The sequence below is a fragment of the Mytilus californianus genome, unplaced genomic scaffold (assembly GCF_021869535.1).
Source record: "Mytilus californianus isolate M0D057914Y unplaced genomic scaffold, xbMytCali1.0.p SCAF_13, whole genome shotgun sequence".
In the NCBI taxonomy this organism is placed as follows: Eukaryota; Metazoa; Mollusca; class Bivalvia; order Mytilida; family Mytilidae; genus Mytilus; species Mytilus californianus.
Genome location: NW_026262615.1, coordinates 36,388,201 through 36,408,017, shown reverse-complemented (window position 1 = coordinate 36,408,017; position 19,817 = coordinate 36,388,201).

Genomic DNA, 19,817 nt, shown 5'->3' with positions numbered 1-19,817 from the left:
AGGAACAATATGTATCTAGCAAACTACGACAATAAAAAGGCTTTCTTCAAATTTACTCAATGTGTTTTTTTTTTCATAATATTATCTTTAATTTGATATTAAATAAAAGCTGATACGTTACTCTTTCATTTCATTGCAAGTATTTGCTGATATCTTCATTCAGGAATTAATTATAAGCATTCCCTTGATTGATAATGAAAAAGAAAAAAATCGGAAAATTACGCTTGACCCCGATTTTACAAAAAAAATGCACCGTGGGAAAACTCTACGACAGGGCTAACATGAAATAATGTTTACTCTATCATCATATGGATTTTCAGCCGTGAGGCATGTCGGTCCATTAAACTCTTTAAATAAGTGATTTTTTCTTGATTTGTCACTCCACTATATAGTTTAAGGTTACTATGTTCTGTATTTTTCAAAATAACGTTATTCAATTATTCACCAATCTTACTCAACAGCAACATATGGGGTCACAGTTTTCCCCAAATGTAGGAATAAGAATTTAAAGACACATTTCAGATGTTTATTTTACTGACAATTAATATTTAGTTTATATTTGTCTCATAACTACATGTAGAACTCACACATCTTTTAATATTAATTATAATTCTATGATATTTTAAAATGGCGTTGTTAGTTTGATTACAGGTATATTTCGCCTGTTTTTTATTAGCACTTTTATGAAAACATGAATGAGTCTTGTTATATCTCACAAGGCTATATTTCCTACTTGTTGAACTGTCACAGTTGTCTTTTTTTATATTCCGGGTACGATCAGTCTTTACTTTTACTCGTAATAAAATTATGTGAGTCATAGAAAGCAGCAAATACGAATTTCGAAAAAATGTTCATTACACATCCGAAAATCGATTACTTGACTTTCCAGACTAGGCCGGGAACATAACATATGAGATCATTAAATTTGCATGCGTGTGTCAATTTACAGCCAAATACTTTCCTATATTCTTTATGGCTTAATAGATTTATTCTTACTTCCTTACGAATTCATGGTAACACTTAAATTACAATTATCATTTTAGGATTTACTCGTTCAGGATGTCACACTGACATTTAGTTAGCCTAACTATGCCGCTAACGAATTGACAGGTATATTTAGAGTCTCATGATCTCTGCATTTTATATTATAGAGAGGTTCATGACAACAAAGGGAAACTAAAAATCACTAATCTATGGAAAACAACTGACAACGCCGGTGTAAAAAATCGAAAAACGATCAAAAAGACAAACAATAGTATACAAAAAACATAGAAAACCACAGATTGAGAAACACGAATATACGTGCACATAAGCATTGCAACATTCATTTGGTGCTTCCATAGGTGGCATTCTTCAGTGATAACGTCATGGTCCTTTCACATGTATGAACTTCTTTTTGTTAGTGTCTATCAAAATCACAAATTTCCTACTTTTACTCCGGTCTACAAACTCTACAGGACCTCCTTTTTATATTGCCAGTTTAATTTCTTTTCGTCCACACAATGCATGATGAAAGATAAAGATTATCTCAATATCTAAATATCTAAAATAAAGATTTCATATCTCATGTCGATACTTTAATAGCTTCTGTATTCCCTTTGTACGTATTTGTTTTTATTTTTTTCTACAACATACTACTAGATTGGTATACTTATTTTAATCTAAACTTTTGTGTTGTATAGTTTGTTTTGATTTTGGAAAATGGACAAAAACTAGCAGTGCCATATCGAGAGAGTGATACGTAGTCGCCATTGTATACGCTTATATACGTTTGTCCCAAAATACAAGAAAGTAAATGAGTAGAGACATATCAAACGGACAAACGAAATCTGTAACAAAGAAAGAAAATCAATAATATGGCTGAACGTATAGAGACTAACAGTCTAGCTTTAGAGTTTTAAGATTATTTACTGTTTATAATTATGTTAGCAGTTATTGGTTCTTAATTGTTATCTATCAATTAAAAATAACATCAAAAGAGTGAATCCGCTGATTTTGTTTAGGAAAACGTTAAGCTCAAACTGAAAGGAGTATTAGTTTTATATGACATGTTGTTTCTGGTTTTATAAATTTTCTTTTACAGACATTTCCTGACTTTCTGTGTGATTGAAATTGATAAAATCAGTTATCCTACATATGTGGCAGTGTCTTACTGCACACCAGATAATAGTTAATGTAAAAACATGTGGATATGCAAGTGTCAGCTGAAGCTGCCATGGACATTAATGCATTGTATAAGACACGTGTTTGCCTATCACACTTAACAAAAGGTTATGTACCAACTATTAATCAGAAATATTAAAACTGAACTATCGCAAGTAAAATTTGCATACATCAGCTATTTTTTAGATCCCTAGTTCCCTCAACCAAAACTAAATTCGTTTTGAATTTTTTTTCCCGATTAATCCAAGAAAATTCACAATAAAAAGAAAAAAATCGAAACAAGTGTTCTAAAACCTTTAGTCAGAGTTATATATTTTTTAAATTAAATAACATTAAAACTGTTTTAATGAAGGTAAAAAAATTATATTTAAAGCTTTTTTGCATGTATGATCTTACTTGTCAAATGTAATCCTGACTATTCATGGTTGAGGTGATATTAGAAGAAGACTGAATTTAAAATCAACAAAATCAAGAGTATTCTTCTGTCTTTTCAAAAGAATGATGGTTTTATCTTTGAATATAGGAACATATGGTATACACATATCAATGAGATCTCATCCTAAGAAAGACAGTCGAAATATAAACATACGGTCTTTAACATTATGCAGATTTTATGTACTGTACAGTATACCAGGCTCTAAATACTTCTTAGTGTATTAAAGCTAGTTACCAAAACAATATACAAGAGTCTTAAGAAAACAACCAACCAACAAAATTAATACATATCAGACAGTCTAACGATTGTACAAAACAGACAAAACAAAAATTACAAAAGTCTTTAGTTTGTGCAACGGTAGTTTTAAAAGATAAAATATACTAACAAGATGGAATAAAATCGTACCGGCTCAACAATAGGCATTTATCACTGACAATATATATAACAGCGAAAAGACAACAAGCGGAAATAAAAAAAACCAAAAATCCAATACAAACTGACAGCCCTATGGTCAAAGAAAAACAGACAAAACAGCAACAACATAACACAGAAAAAATTATGAGCAACACGATACTCTCTAAAGACTGGGTGATTCTAAAGGTGTGTACATCAATAGTGATAACAGATAAAAATATACGAACACGGTGACATGAAATCGTATTGACAGATGTTTGTCTCAACAAATAGCCTTTGTCACAGAATATGTATATAACAGTGAATAGACAACAAAGGGCAATTAGAAATCGAAAATCCAGTACAAACTAACAGGACTATAACTAAAATAAAAAAAGCCGACAAAACAACAACACCATAACATAACACAGAAAACGTAATGATGAGCAACACGATACCTTATAAAGACTGGATGATTAGGAAATATAAAGAGTTACTGCTCAACATGTGGCTCTCCTCGTTTTGCCCTTACAAGAAACAATCTGGAGAGAAGTCTCATTCGGGAGAGACAAAATCGACAAATAGAGGAAATGATTTTAGTCATGCCAAATGGAACAAATCCGTAGTATTTGTGACACAAATAGATCAAACGGTCAACCAAGTTATGAAGGTGTTCATCACACCGACGAAGGAATAATTTCAATTTTACCATTTAGAAAATCTTGGTGCAATGGCGTCCTTGTAAGCAGTAATCCTCTTTGAAGGAAGACATGATGGGAAACGCAAACCCTGGTAATCAACTGAAGATGTCTATTCTATAATTTACTTGACTATTACTTCACAAAAAGGTAAACTCCACAATAGTAAAATTAAAAACCAATCCTTGATCAAAATACTTCGCAATCGACCGTCATTGCCAATTTCTTGATGTCAATTCAGATATTAGACAGACTAATCAGTATCTATGTCATCCTTTGTTCCAAGTTCATTGGAATATATTCAAAAAACATAGGCACCAAACTTTGTATTCTTCAGAGAAATGACGTTAGCTATATAGTTGACAGTAAAATTAAAATATAAAGCCAAATGCCTTTCATTTTTTTTTCCAGACTCTTATTATGAAAGACTAAAACATAAAAAAAGGACTCAACTAAACACTCAATAGAACAAAACTAGTTCAGTTCTCTTGTCTACATGGAAGATATAACAAAATATGTACACCATCAATGAATCAGGCTACGTTTAATAACCTTAAGAAATATATAAGATATTGTAAACCAACTAATTTTCGCGCATACTTTATTTTGCGTTAAGTTCTTTTTAGCCAACTTCGCACCGATTTTTTTCGCGATTTTCTCATTTTTTTTTATATATTTACATAAGAGAAGATCCAAGTTTCACATATTCGTGACAATTTAAATTGACGTTATTTTTCTACAGGCGAAAGTCGCAAAAACAAATCAGTTGGTTAACAGTATTGATATTAAAGATTTAAAATATATACTAGTAACGTGTTTAAGGCAGAAATTAGACATATATTTTGTTTATTTTGTTTATATTTGTGTATATTAAAATATTTGTTTTAATGTTCAACATTTTAAAACTTTCTTTAATAATTATTTCATTCATTTAAATTTAGTTTGTTTATTTTTTATCCGAATGTTATTTTTTTCTATTACTGCTATGTAATGATACTAGCTTGATATATCCGGGATTAAAATAGTTCTTATGCAAAGGTGTAAATATAAAACTATGTGGAATATATTTTAGTTATTGAGGTGTCAAATTAAAGGTGAAGGACTGGTGATCCTTGTAGATTGTTTATTCTTATCTGCATGCATTTGTGAAACAGAAAGATCATAACGGTCAACCAAGTCATAAAGGTTACCATGACACCTACGAACAAGTGAAGTTGATTTGACCATTTGGAAACCTTAGTGCAATGGCTTCTTTATAAGAAGTAACCCTCTACTAAGGACTAAATATTAAGAAACTCCAAACCTGGAATATTATATCAACTAGAAATTAATACTCAGTGAAACGCAGGCCCTGCATGAATGTTGCTATACAAAAAGGGAAAGTTAACAATAATAAAATTTACAAAATCGTCTCCGTGATCAAAAGACGTATTTCTCATTCAACCGTCATTTCTAATTTGTAGATGTAACATGTTGTAAATCAGATATGAAACGGACTTATCAGTATCTATACTATCCTTTATTTCCAGTTCATTGGAATATATTTAATCAACATAGGGACCAAACTGTGTATTGTTCACTGCATTAGAGAAGGGATAAGTCAACAAGTCCATCTCTGCATCTTGGGTTCATCGAAGACATAACCAAATATACGAACCATCTATGAAGGCAGTAACGTAATATAACCTTCACAAATACTATTATATAAGATATTGATCTGTCAGATATAGAATTGTATAATGTATCTTAGGTAGAAATTAGATATAAACTTTGTTCATTTTGTTTATAATTTATCTAAAATATATTTTGATAAACAAATGTACAAAGACGATTAGACGACCTGACAATTTTTTATAATTTAAGTTAGCAGTTATTGGTTCTTGGTTATAAAATATCAATTCCCTATTACATCAAAAGATTTTTTTCAGGAAAACGTCTGGCTCAAACTGAAGTGACATACTTTAATATGACAGAGTATTGTTACTTCTGACTTTAAAACTTTCCTTTTACAGACATTTACTGTCATTCGATTTTATTTAGATTAATATAATCAGTTATGTTTTTCAAAATGTAATTTTACTGCCATTTATTTTTTTCTTCAAAATTCTTATTTAAGATTGTTTATAAATAAAACTCGCACTTTGCATCTTACGAAAATTGAAAACTTCTAATAAGTGTACTGTAAATCACATAAAAAGGTTGAAAATATACCAATAATTGTGTATACAATATGACTACTTATTAACATTTACAGTGCTAATTGGGTTTTAAATATTTGTTGTTTATTATAATTTCTGGACATTACATGTGCCCACACATTTGTTATTTGAAATTTTCTGATCTGTGGTATACATATATGGAAATAATTAAAAATATGCTTTGATATCACTGAATATGAAACGCTTTTGATATAAACATATTTGTTATCAGATCACTATTTGAATAGGGCAGTGGTATCAAAACAGACATGAGAGTCAGCATACATATGTGAATGCGTCTTACTGCACACAAGACTATGATCATTGTAAAAACATACAGAGATGTAAAGGTCAGTTCAAGCTTCCCTTAAAATGAATTCATTATAGGTGACACGTGTTTGCCTATTGAACTAAACAATCGGGTACCACCAGGCACTAAAAATAAACAACACAACATTTGACATTTTATTTACAAATTATTCATCAAAAATATTAAGACCATACTATTGCAAAATAAAATTTGCGTACATAAGTAGTTTTTAACATGATTTCAAATTATTTGTCTATTTTGTTCTTTGTTTTATGTTTTTTTTTCTTTCTATTTTAAGTATTTTTTATTCAATAGTTTTAAAGATGGTGAAAACAAACATTTTACAAAGTTTAATCTTACTTTAATTCAATCCAGATTTTACGTTTCTAGTTTTGAAAACCTAGTTCAGATTTGAAATCGGTAACTACTGTTTGTTGTTATTCAAACTGTTTTTTTTTTTTGTATATTTCCATTACTTTAAATGTGTTTGAACTAAGTAGATGTTCAGCTTACGATACAATCTCATTTTTAGAGAACCATTTAAATACCCATTGAGTAACAGCATTATTCAATTTAATCGACCTTTGATAATGAGAGTCATAATTTGGAACAAAAATAATACTAATACAAAACCAACTTCCGCGCAAAGTAAAAAAAAACAATAACTAAGCAATAACAAAAAAGACCACAAAATGTAATAACAAAACAAAATAATATCAAAAGTCATATAAAACAAAAAAAAAAGCATTAATTTTCATTTTTTTTTCCTCTGCAAATATTCATTTTGCTAACCTTAACTCATTATTATACACGAAATATTATTGATACATTATTATATAACAGGGTCAGAAGCCTTTAACAATGATGAAAATCCATACCATATAGTCAGCTTCAAAGGGCCGACATGAAACATGTCACCGTGGTGGAATAGCACAACATAAGAACAAGCTATAACAAAATAGATATTTTGCAAACATTGATATCAAATATATCATTGTAAATCGTGTAACAAAATATTTCTTTTGGTAAGGCTGTTCCCCAAATCAAGATATAAATGAAATATCAAAATAACACTATGTTGACAGTTGTTACAGTTTTGCTCTGAAAAAAGTTTGAAGCTCTAATGAAAACCTGTAAGACAAAAGTGAAATATAAAATACTGTTCTATGACAGACTAATGTTTTAAGAGCCATTCTCTGTAAGCATCAAAGAATTTCAAAGAAAATGAGAAATGCATACTCCTTGGTTTCCTTTATTTTCATATCATGGGTTTGTCATGGTGCACTGACATCAAAAATAATAATCATTTCAAAAGTTGAAGTGTTGGTTGCCATGGAAACAAGTTACTTTGAATTTGCTTGAAAAACATCAAAAATGCTCGATGAAAAGTCCATTTTTCCTGTTTTTACCACTTTACTCGTAACAGAATGGAAACATATATCCCCATTTTTTCTTTTGTTATCAAACTATTATATATTAGTGTTTCAAAATACATTTGAAAGTTTGGAAAGTTCTTGCATCTTTAGTAAACATTTTGAATTTTAAAATTGGATATTTTTCCAAAAATCAAGATTTGCAAAAATTCACAAAATAACCCATTTTTTTGGCTACAAAAATTTTTATTCCAGATTTTGTGGCATAAACGAATATCACCATTAAGAAATATTGCATCTGATGCATTCTTGACAAAAAAATCTCAGAGGGTATATTTTCAATTTTTTTTTAATTTTATTTGAAAAAAAGTCACTTTTGAATTTTCGATTTTTTTTTTCTAAATCTTAGGAAAAAAAATCCAGACATAAATGTTATTAATGCAATCCTTGTCATTTTAAATGACCAGTTATGATCAAATAATAATATGGAAATAAACTACACACATTCTTATACCTTACATACATGTAGTCAATGATAATTAGGTATAAATATCATGTTTTAGTACGAAAAATGATAAAAACAAAATTCTTCTTCGAATGATCTTGGTCGGTTGACTTTTTCCATATTTTCCCTGATTAGACAACTCAAATATACATTTTGCATGCAAGTTGTTAGAAACTGGTAACATTATAAACAATGAGTGAATTTCAAGGTTTGAAATAGCTGCCTTTTCTTTTTAGATAGGTTTCGCAATTGGTTTCAAAACTTATGTTTCGATGACTTGATTATATGGGAAGTCTACAAATCATTAAACTGTAAATCAAACTTTGTTAGCATTATATTATATAAGTATATATAAACAGTTTGGTACTCATGAATAATTTGGTTAAGAATTTGGCTATCTGCTAACTGTTGCATTATTATTTTCAGTGTAGGGGTAACCAACTAATTGAGCTATTGACCACTGATCTCTGTTAAATAATGCATACATTTGTTGTCTTGATCCAAAAACTATACTAGGCTTAAATCCAACATAGTAAGAATAAGATATTGCAGTTTTAATTAATAGAAATATTTTTTAAGTTCTACAAAGTTGATACAGCAATGATTATAATAAGATAACAAATAAATCAAGCAAAGAAATGAATATGAGTAACTATTTGATGTGAAACAATAAAACAACTTTTATTAGATATGACTGTATTATTATTATCGAGTTAAGTGGACAGACTAACATTGGCAACATCCTATAAATCAATTACATCGAAGTGGGTTGCTTATATTTTTTTTATTTCATTCTTTTTTTATTTGGGTGGGGAGGGATTTTCTGTTTTTATATCATAAAATGCCAGACAGTTTGTTGATTAAATTACTTGACACACATATTATCAATATATAATAATTATAAAAAAAAGGATGTGCTGTGATTGCCAATGAGACTACTCTTTTCAAGAGACCAAAGGAAACAGAAATTAACAACTATAAGTCACCGTATGACCTTCAACAATGATCAAATCCCATACTGCATAGTGAGCTATAAAATTATTGTAATATATTGCTCTGTAGCCACACCACATTTTTCTTGCATGACGGGAAAACAGGATTATTATTTGTTGAAATGTTTTAAACTCATCCATATCAAACATTCTACGGCTATCGGCTTTGTGGAATATATCAAGTGCAATGTACTTTCATACACTTTTATGGTCTTCTTGGTCTTCTTGGTATCTACATAATACTCCATTGGTAAATTTTGGATTAAGAAATTCCCTTTTTTTGTTAGCATATATTACATTTTTGTCTACCTCCCTTCAATTCCAAGTCCATCGGTAATATGTTGATAAACAAATGGTGCACTAGAGGAAGCAATTGCTATTTGTATTCATAATGACTGCTTCAACTTTGTCTTTTTCTCAAGCTGAAGTTGACATTTATCCATAGTTCTGTTCTGGCATTTTTCATTCAATGTGTCTAGAAAAAAAAGTCATGGAATGATCGTTGGAGCAAACAGAAACAACTTTACACAATAATTGTTTGTTGGTATAGTGACTCTGTCATCATATTATGAATGCTCAACTACTTGGTCTTGCAAAGAGGGAACATGCACACTAAAATCAGTAGGCTTCTGGATTACATTTCCTGAAAAATATACATATTTTATTACAAGATAGTATTCCCTTGTATGTAATTTAAGTTCAAAAAGTAAAAAAAAAATATAGACATTTATTTTCATTGCCTGATGGTGATATAAAGATTTGTTCACCCTCAAAAAGTCATATTTCCCTCGGGCATTGACCTCGGGGAAACATCAACTTTATCAGGTAAACAAATCAACATATCTCCCTCGGGCAAGGGTAACAAATGTTTAATATTCAATGTTGATTCTGATTGGTTGACATCTGATATTCTGGGCACCCAAATGCATCCAAAACGCCTCGAAATATCACTATATTGCTGGAAGTGGCATAAACAACCATCAATCACTGTTAACTTAGTTCATTTTATACTGCCTTGAATGATAAAATGATGCCCCCACTTGCATATCATATAAACTTTTATGCGGACATAACTGATGAACGTTAGAAGTGAGGCTACCCAAATTTGTACTTGATCTGAGTTTTGTGGTCATAAGTATTGAGTATAAGTTTCATAACATTTGGATGAGGTAAACTTAAGTTAAAGAACTGAAAGGAAAAATTCAGCAATTCTTCCGTTTGTAAAGAGGCATAACTCTCAGTCCTAACGCTTAACCACAAGTACTACGGCCTACAAGCCAACAGAATCCAACTAATTTTTTTTTTAAATTGAGCTTCAGGCTTATGGCCTCAAATGTTTATCGTGCATGCTGAATTCTTGAACAGTAAAATTGACACCACCAAAATTCAAACTTGATCTGTATTTTGTGGTAATAAGCATTGTGTATAAGTTTCATAACATTTGGTTGAGGCTTACTTTAGTTAGAGAACAGAAACAAATGAACAGCTGCCCCATGAGCGCATGGTACGCCCATCGTGTTTTCAAAGAATAAAGTTCAATAACTTCTCAATGTCATATCAGAAATTTAGGAAAATCTAAAGGGAGGTTATCTTAATAGATACAAACCAGTCACCAAAGTTTAATGAAAATTGCTCAAAGCACTTTAAAGGTACTGTCAGAAAACTGGAAAATCACCTCTTTTTTATGAATAAAATCCCATAACTCGTAAATGTAAAAACTAAAATTTATATAAATTGAAAGGGAGCTTATGTCAATACATTTGAAGATATAAATAATTCACTAAAGTTTCATGAGAACTGCTGGAAAATCCCCCTTTTGTTAATGAATTAAACCCCATTACTCGGAAACGTAAACTCTAAAATTTATGAAAATCGAGAGGGAGCTCATGTCAATAGATATAAATGATTCACCTTAGTTTATTGCAAATTGGTAAAAAAGCATTTTCTGTATTTTGTGGTAATAAGCATTGTGTATAAGTTTCATAGCATTTGGTTGGGGCTAACAAGTAAGAGAACGGAAACGAAAAATTCATCAATTTTTCCAGTCATAAAGGGGCATTACTCTAGAACGGTGAAAATGACGACAACAACATTCAAACTTGATCTGTGTTTTTTTGGTAATAAGTATTGTGTATAAGTTTTAAAACATTTGGTTGAGGCAAACTAAAGTTAGAGAATGGAAATCTATTTTTTAAAGGGCATAACTCTAGAATGGTTAAATCGATGCCACCAACATTCAAACTTGATCTGTTGTTTAGTGGTAATAAGCATTTTGTATAATTTTCATAACATTTTTGGTTGTGGCAAACTAAAGCTAGAAAACTGAAACCAACTTAAGGATTTTGGATGTACAGACGTACAGATGGACAAGGAAAAAACATAATGCCCCCTTCACTGCATAGTGGGCATAACAACATGAACAAGTTTTAATGAAATTTTGGGAAATTGACATATTTTCAAAAGGGTGTAGGGTTCTACCAAAAGGGCTATGAGTTTTGTAATGACATACGTTAACCAATCAAAATCCTAGAAATATACTTAGCCGGGTATAATGTTCTTTTTTCGTAACCGTAACAGGTATTTGGAAATACATTGTATTGAAAGTTGATCATCAAAATCATACAAGAGTGCGCACAGTGAAATGTCTTGCCTCAGTTTTACTTATTATTGAATGCATGTTGAAAGTGTGTAATAAGAAGGTTTTACTACAAGTATCGCCTACATTTAACATTGACTAAAGAACCATGAAAATTATTGTTATACCTGTGTCTTGCATACAGTCGACTTTCTGCTGCTGGCTTGACAAAAATGGGGTTTTACATGTAAGATAAGAAGTAAAACAATAATATTATATATACCTGCCAATGCATATCTACATGCATGAGGTATTTTATCCATGTCTTTACTTTGGGCTCTTCATGATACATGTACACAAGAACTGGAAAAAAGAAAAATCAACTGATTTGTGACCATGCATGCAGTAAAAAGTGCACATTTACATTGTAAACAATATTTGTGTAAACTATTGATTGATGTTAATGATAATTTAAATCTATAACATTGTCACGATTGACATTCAACAAATAATTTCAAATTATTTTATGAATTTAACTGATATGTGTCTCAAACAAGGTTTCATTTAGGAAAAGGTTCTTTCATTGATTTTTAAGACATCATGTTGAGTGTAACATTCATAAACTGTTTATAAAATATATGTCAGAGTATAATAATAATTTAATAACATTTCAACATGTTTTAAGTTTAATTCTCAAGAGAATTCAATAGTTATATGTTATTCTGTTAAGACATGTAACGTCACAGTACCCAAATTGCATCGAGTACCCAAATTGCACCTACTGAACAAAAATAGCTGCGGAAATCTTACAAGTTTTATTTGAGACTAAACAATTTGTATTTGTATGATTTGACATAATACACATATTTCAGCATAGGTAAATATATTTAAAATGAACAAAACGTTCACAGTATATCTCAACAGATACTAGTAAAGTATTTACTGTAAAAGTAAAATCTACGGAAACGTCGCCATGCGACGTTCACAAAAGGTCATCTTTTAAAAATGAGCAAATAAAATATGTTACAAGCATCCATTTCTAAAAAAAGAATAGTAAGCATGGACTAATGTCAAATTGTTCTAAATATTTGAAGAAATAGAACAAAACATCTGTTATACGATTTTTAAGGATGTAAATTTAAGCACGGATGCAATTTGGGTACTCCCCATTACAGAATCATGGATCGTTTGGAGGTCAATTCAGACCCATTTTTCTATGATTCAATATGGATTCAAAATTAAATCGATGTAACTGTATATTAAATTAGGATACATCTACAAAATAAACCCAGAATGGAAACTTTTGTTTGGAGCATAAAAAAACGTAGGTGAAATAATTGTCAAAATAGGTGCAATTTGGGTACCCTCACGTTAAATACATTTGCACATTCATTTAAATTAACAGATTAAGATACTCAATAAACCACAGATTATTATGTCTATATATCACCACGAACAGCTGTTTAGTCGATAACAGAATTGTGCTACTTTTTAGATAATGATAATGGTGATCTCGGCTTGGGGTTCAGTTCCTCGTCCCAACCCCCATACAATAATTTCGGGAAAAATATTTTTGACTTACCTAGTTCATACAGTTAAAAGATTCCATATTGTTTTCGTGTCACAAGTATGTCTTTCTGACAGGTATTTAGAACATTTCCTTTTGTCATCAGGTTAACAGCAAGTCCTGCTCGACCCGACCTCTTCTTTTAATGGTTTACATTTTGGGTGTGTTCCAATTGCCCTGGATACCATGCACAGAGTCCTCCTTTTCCTTTCTCCATTTTGCTTGAGCAATCGTTGGGAATGTGTTAAACATTACGAAAAATTCAGGTATTTGTAAAATATCAGAATATCCGATTGATGAAATTATTTCATTTTCACAAGTTCAGTCATGTCAGTAGAGCACTGGCAATGTTTCCAACAGTCTTATTTATGGTAAAATCTCGAGCGGTAAACAAAACACATTATAATGTGTTTATAATACTTTGGAATACATTTTGTCATGGTCCTACATGTGGAATTGTTTTCTGTAGACACACACAAACGTTTGTGTCTTCTTGTCTGAAGATTATTCAGGAAAAGCTACTCCTGCTACGCAGGGGTAAATAAAAGGGGCTTTTAATTGAGATTAAATAATACAGCAGTTGTTATATTTAATTTGAGAACATCTATTTGTTCTGAGAGCAGGATTAAGTATTTCCAGACAAATAAATCATTCGATTTAATTTCAATATTCTTTTTGTAATAACAATAATTTCGAAAAACCATGGTAACTAAAAATTGAATTATGCAATATTTAAAATATACCTCTCTCAATTTTTTTTATTTTGATTAAGCAATGGTTAAACTATTTAAAAATTATTTTAGCCATATCGGGAAAATGTGGGTTGAGAATTCTCAAAACTTTCAAAACAGGGTAAAATGAGACGCCCAATACACAAGGATTTTTACCCTTTTTGGGGCTAGGCTCTTGACATAACGGCTAAATAATATATTTTTCTGAATACTTTTTTTAAATATGTCATAACCATACTAAGTCATAACAACAAACACAATTTTCTTTTTTTATTCTCTAAAAGGCCATATACATCTAACTGTAATTGCACATTTTTAGCCTTTTTTACGTACCAAAATTGACCAAAAAATGTTCAAGTCGTTACCATAGCAACTGCAAAATTTTAAGTGAAATTTGATGTATATTTCAGTATATCTCAATTGTTAGAACATTTTTACAAATTTTGAACCAATTCAGAGATATGTCATTTCCACATGATTTTGATGCTAACAGAGAATGACTCTTAAAAACATCTGAAGTATGTTATTTAGTAGTTTTAATTGTTTCATTCATGGGGCCAACATAGTGGCGTTATCATACCTACACTTTTGATTTTAGAGTATATGTAGCTGTATTGTTAAACAGTTAGACATACTTACTAGTTGAATTGTCATTTTTGGTATAATTTGATAATAGATCAATGGTCAGTCCGCCCTGCCATCTTCAAAATCATTAGCAGCTGTAAATTTTATTCCACAACATTTGAATGTGCATTGATAAAAGATGAAATACTTATAGGTTGTTTTGCCATTAGAAACATATTTTTTTTGAATGAAATGCCTTATTTATTCTAAAAAGTAACTTTTGAAAGCAAGCTGCAGATGCTTACTTTCCTGAAAATCAGTAATGAGTTAGTATCTGCAGGTGTATTGTTACACAGTTAGATATAAACTTATTAGTTGAAATGTCATATTTGATGTAACTTGATAATTATCCCATGGTCAGTCCGCCCTGTCAATCTACCAAATCATTAGCAGCTGTAAATTTGAGTCCAAAACATTAGTATCTGCATTGTTTAAGGGGTTAAATACTTATCGCTTGTTTTGCAATTAGAAACATCTATTTCAAATGAAATGCCTTATTTATTCTAAAAGTTACTTTTAAAATCAAGCTTCAGATGTTTACTTTCTTGAAACAGTATTTAGTTGATATCTGTCTCACTACTAGAAATATTTTTTTTCATATTAATTAGCACGTACCTTGTTTTGTGCTCATGTGAATGCGTCTTGTGATAGCTCACAAGGATATATTACCTACTCGTTGAACTGTCACAATTATAAGACCTTACTGTGAACGTTTTTCTTTAAGCTTTGTTGTTTTTTTTATTTGTTTATTTTTTTGCTTTTGGATTGCAAGTTTGTCTGCAACTTCTGAGTATCTATTCACTTTGGTATCTTCCGCCTCCCTTCCAGAAGCCTTTACGTTCGATAATGTAACAATTATCCTTTTACAGACATTAATTGTCATCCCGTTTTTCTTTGCAAATATAGTTTGTACATACAATTCAATATGCTTTTAAATTTTCAAATTCGGTGTAATGTCGTACGATTTTCTTTTGACAATTGCGCAGTTACTCTTAATTACCTTGATGTAGTTTTGGGAAAAAAACATTTAGATTTTAGAACAAGGTTTAAAATATCTAAAACATTATATCATTAACCATTGATTCTCGTAATGATGTATAATATTAGTAACCTGTATTTCATTTTATTTAAATATATCAAATATGGTGTCAATGCATCAGCAGTTATTGCTCGAACGTTGATGTATTTTAAATTGAAAAGTTTTATTATCAATATGTTTCAACTTACTTTGTTTTCCTTTCATGTTCAGAAACTAAATGAAGGCAATCATGCATGCAAAGTTGATGTAAACATAACTTCTTTGTACAACACCGACAAGCTCAGTCAAAATCTAGTGTTTTTTTGCTAAAAAATCGTTCAATATAACAGTACATAAAACGTTTTGTCTATTTTAAACGTCTGATCAAATGGTTCGAGACATTTCGTCATTGACATTATCCTTAGAGCCACACTTTTCTGTTGCAGATCTTTAAGGTTTCTTACTTCACATGAACTCAGTCTCTTTGATTTCCTGGTCGAAATTATTGTAAAAAATAGGCTGCATGGACTTTTACGAATATATTAACCCCGAAACCCAAATGACTTCACTTTTAATGCAAATATGAATTTTCTCTTTGTTTTTAAAAGGTTGTGTCAACAGTTTTTATTTAGTCATGTTTGATTAAAGAATTAAGGTATACAAACGTGTTTCTCCTGTTTTCTAAATTAACGTATATCTTATTTAAAATAGAGTCGTTTCTATTCAATAAAAATGTGATTAAATCAATAGACACCAGTATGTAAATAAACCTTTTAACATTGTACAAATGTTGTAATCAGAAATTAATCCCCAATAGGGGTATATCACGAAACACACACACGTGTCTCTCCGGGTTTTGCACCGTGACAATAACTGTTTATGATTTTTGTTATAACTTTTCGTCCACTGTTCTTGTGTTTTAAATCGGTTGTCTGTAAAAGTTTAATATCATATTTTATTAATTAAATTCAACTGTATGTATTTAATGTATTTTAACAAAAATCGAAATCTTACCTTCGTAGAGAATCAAAAAGACTTAAAAACTATTTAAATAGCTAGTACATTCCGAATGTCAAAGGCTTACACAAGATAAAAACAGTAGTTTGCATTTGGATAATTTTGACGTTTAGATCTTCATTTAGTAAGCATGATAACGAGATATAAGTATGAGGGTAAATCATTCAGGGGATGGGGCTTCTTTTAATTTTGTATATTCTACACTGATAATCGTTAAATCAAACAACCTACTGGTATCAGATATAAACAAAAAGTGCTCAAGAAGAAATGTGTATTACTATTTTTACTGTTTGATGTACTAACATTTCCTGGTTGTTTTTTCACTTTTTTTAAGGAAAATACAGAAATATATAAATACATTTTTAAATTGCAAAACATTGTGTAGCCCAAAATAAAAAGGGTTGTTCACAAAGACATTTTGGGATTTGTGGATGTTAAGTGTCCAGTAGCAGATATTACAATCATATCAGAACGAGATATCAGAAATTATAAAATGAAGACCCTTTCCATATAACCAATTTTATTTGCTAATTGAAAATTAAGCTGAATAAAATAATTTAAGACAGCAGAGAAGATAATTCTGTTTTAATTGTTTATTACTAAGACTTAGATAAAGAGTGAGCTATTTATACTGTAAATTTATGATGTCTCTAGTCTGGTCAAAGGGTCAGAGTGTCCTTCTTAACCAAACGATAAATTGTTGAAATTAGATAACATGTTTTCACGTGCAGAGAAATTTCACTTATGAACAGTGCATGATTGGATTACATCTTTCTTATTGGTCAATGATCTTGCGGGGTCAGCACGAGTTCACGTGTAAGTGCGTTGTGGACTGGAGTGATTTCCTTTTAGCAATTTGAGGTAAAATCGAACTATACTTTTATGTTTTAGCTATTTAACGCTTACATTCTGAACAAACGTACAGTTAATTTTTTACCATTCTTCAATTCGGATAGATCTCACGATTTTGATTTATGCAAAACATTTAAAGCAGTTAATTGGTCGAATTCATTTCTTTGTCAAGGAGATAGTGGGTCAAATTAATTTTGGTGTTGGTGGCGAAACTGTGCGTTTGCGATCAAAACGTAATTATTTACCATACTTTTAAAAATGATAGCTGATGTTTAACTCGATGTTGTAATTTTACAAGTTACTGAATCCTTAATAGCATCCTGATGTTTGCAGAACGTATATCCGCATTGTGTATCTGTAGGAGACATGGTTCATTTAAATTTAACTACAAAATCCAAAATTTTGTGCATAACGATTTAATACAATACATGATAGAATGCAAAGTTACACACTTATATACGATGTTATTCACAATACCATACATTTAAACACTCTCATATGAAAGAGCAAGACAGTTTAAGTTTTAAGGCTATGCTATTATTCATTTGGCTACAAACCCATTTGCCTTACTTGTTTGGGTAAGGTGGACGATATTTCTATTGGTGCAGAGAGCTTGGTTGCTTGTACTTATGACCTCTGTGTATTTTCTTTTGCAAATATGTTTTATTTAGTGTTCATTGTTTTATGCTATGTCACGAAACTCATGCTACTTTCGTAAATCTCGTCACGGTGGTTTGTTTGGAGCTTATAATTTTGCAAGTTAGCCTAATCGCTGTAATTGTTAGTATTTTAATTTATGCAGGTGTACCTTGTTTGCCTAATGTTAACGGTATAAAAAGTTTTTTTTTCTTAAAATGTCTTGTACCAAGTCAGTAAAATGGCCATTGTTATATTATAGTTCGTTTCTGTGTGTGTTACATTTTAATGTTGTGTTTTTGTTGTGTCGTTGTTCTCCTCTTATATTTGATGCGTTTCCCTCAGTTTTAGTTTGTAACCCGGATTTGTTTTTATCTCTATCGATTTATGAGTTTCGAACAGCGGTATACTACTGTTGCCTTTATTTATGTGTCTTACCTATATCGCAACCCAATGCTTATTTATTACGAACCAATTTACCTGTCTTTGCCTGTTTGGGTAGTGTGGACAATATTATAATTTTTGCAGAGGACGAGGTTGCTTGTACTTATGCCCTCTGTGTATTGTTTTTGCAGAGGTCCAGTAGCTTGGTCTATGACCTCTGTGTAGTTACTTTTGCAAATATGTTATTATGTAGTAGGTATTGTTTTATGCTTCGTCATTAAACTCATGCTACTTTTGCAGAGGTCGTAGTAGCTTGGTCTATGACCTCTGTGTATTTGCTTTGTAAATATGTTAGTATGTAGTGGGTATTGTTTTATGCTTCGTCATGAAACTCATGCTTCTTTTTTTGCAGAGGTCGTAGTAGCTTGGTCTATGATCTCTGTATTGTTTTATGCTTCGTCATGAAACTCATGCTACTTTTAATTATTATTTCGTCATGGTGATTGGTTTTGAATAAATTATTTTTGTAATCAATCCTTTTGCTACATACAAAATTGCGATTATTTTGAGACATGTAGCTAGATTCACATGTTTGTCAGTTTATAATACATGTTTTTAATGTATTATTTTATTATAATCATGTTTACTAGTATAATTCATGTACATGATATAGTTTGGGTTGCGATGAACGTAATTGATAATTTTTATGCCAATACTTATGCAAGTTAAGGCCGTTTGCTTTTACTTTATACTAGATTTATTATTAAGAATAACAATAGACAAGACATACTGATAATATTTTAAAATTCATACTCTTCATTTGATACATAATATATAAAAATCATGTCTGTTTAATGGTTGATTATTGAAGAAGAAGAAACAATGATAATTAAATCATCGCATACTATTCCTTAACATGCGTTATGTTTGTGGTCCTAGAGTAAGATCAAGTTTGTTTTTAATGAGAATTTAAGTTTTTCCATTCTTTTACATTCTAATTTTGTTTATTTCATGCTTTAACTATGGACAAAGAGCGCTGAGTCTGGTATTGATCTACGAAAGAATTTTTTCCCATTAAAGGAAATGTGCAATAAAGCGTGATATCAACACCTTACATATACTTTCATATATCAGCGGTATGCCATAGTTCCGATAATACAAACATACAAATGTTGATGGGTTGCTGTTTCACTGACATTATTTAATGACACATACCTAATTTCGAGATTAGAATGACGTGCGAGTCATATTAACAAGAATCATTGACTTAACAAAGCCTACTTTGACTGTTTTATAAATACAAATTTACAAAATACGATTTCGATCAGCATTTGGATACACAACT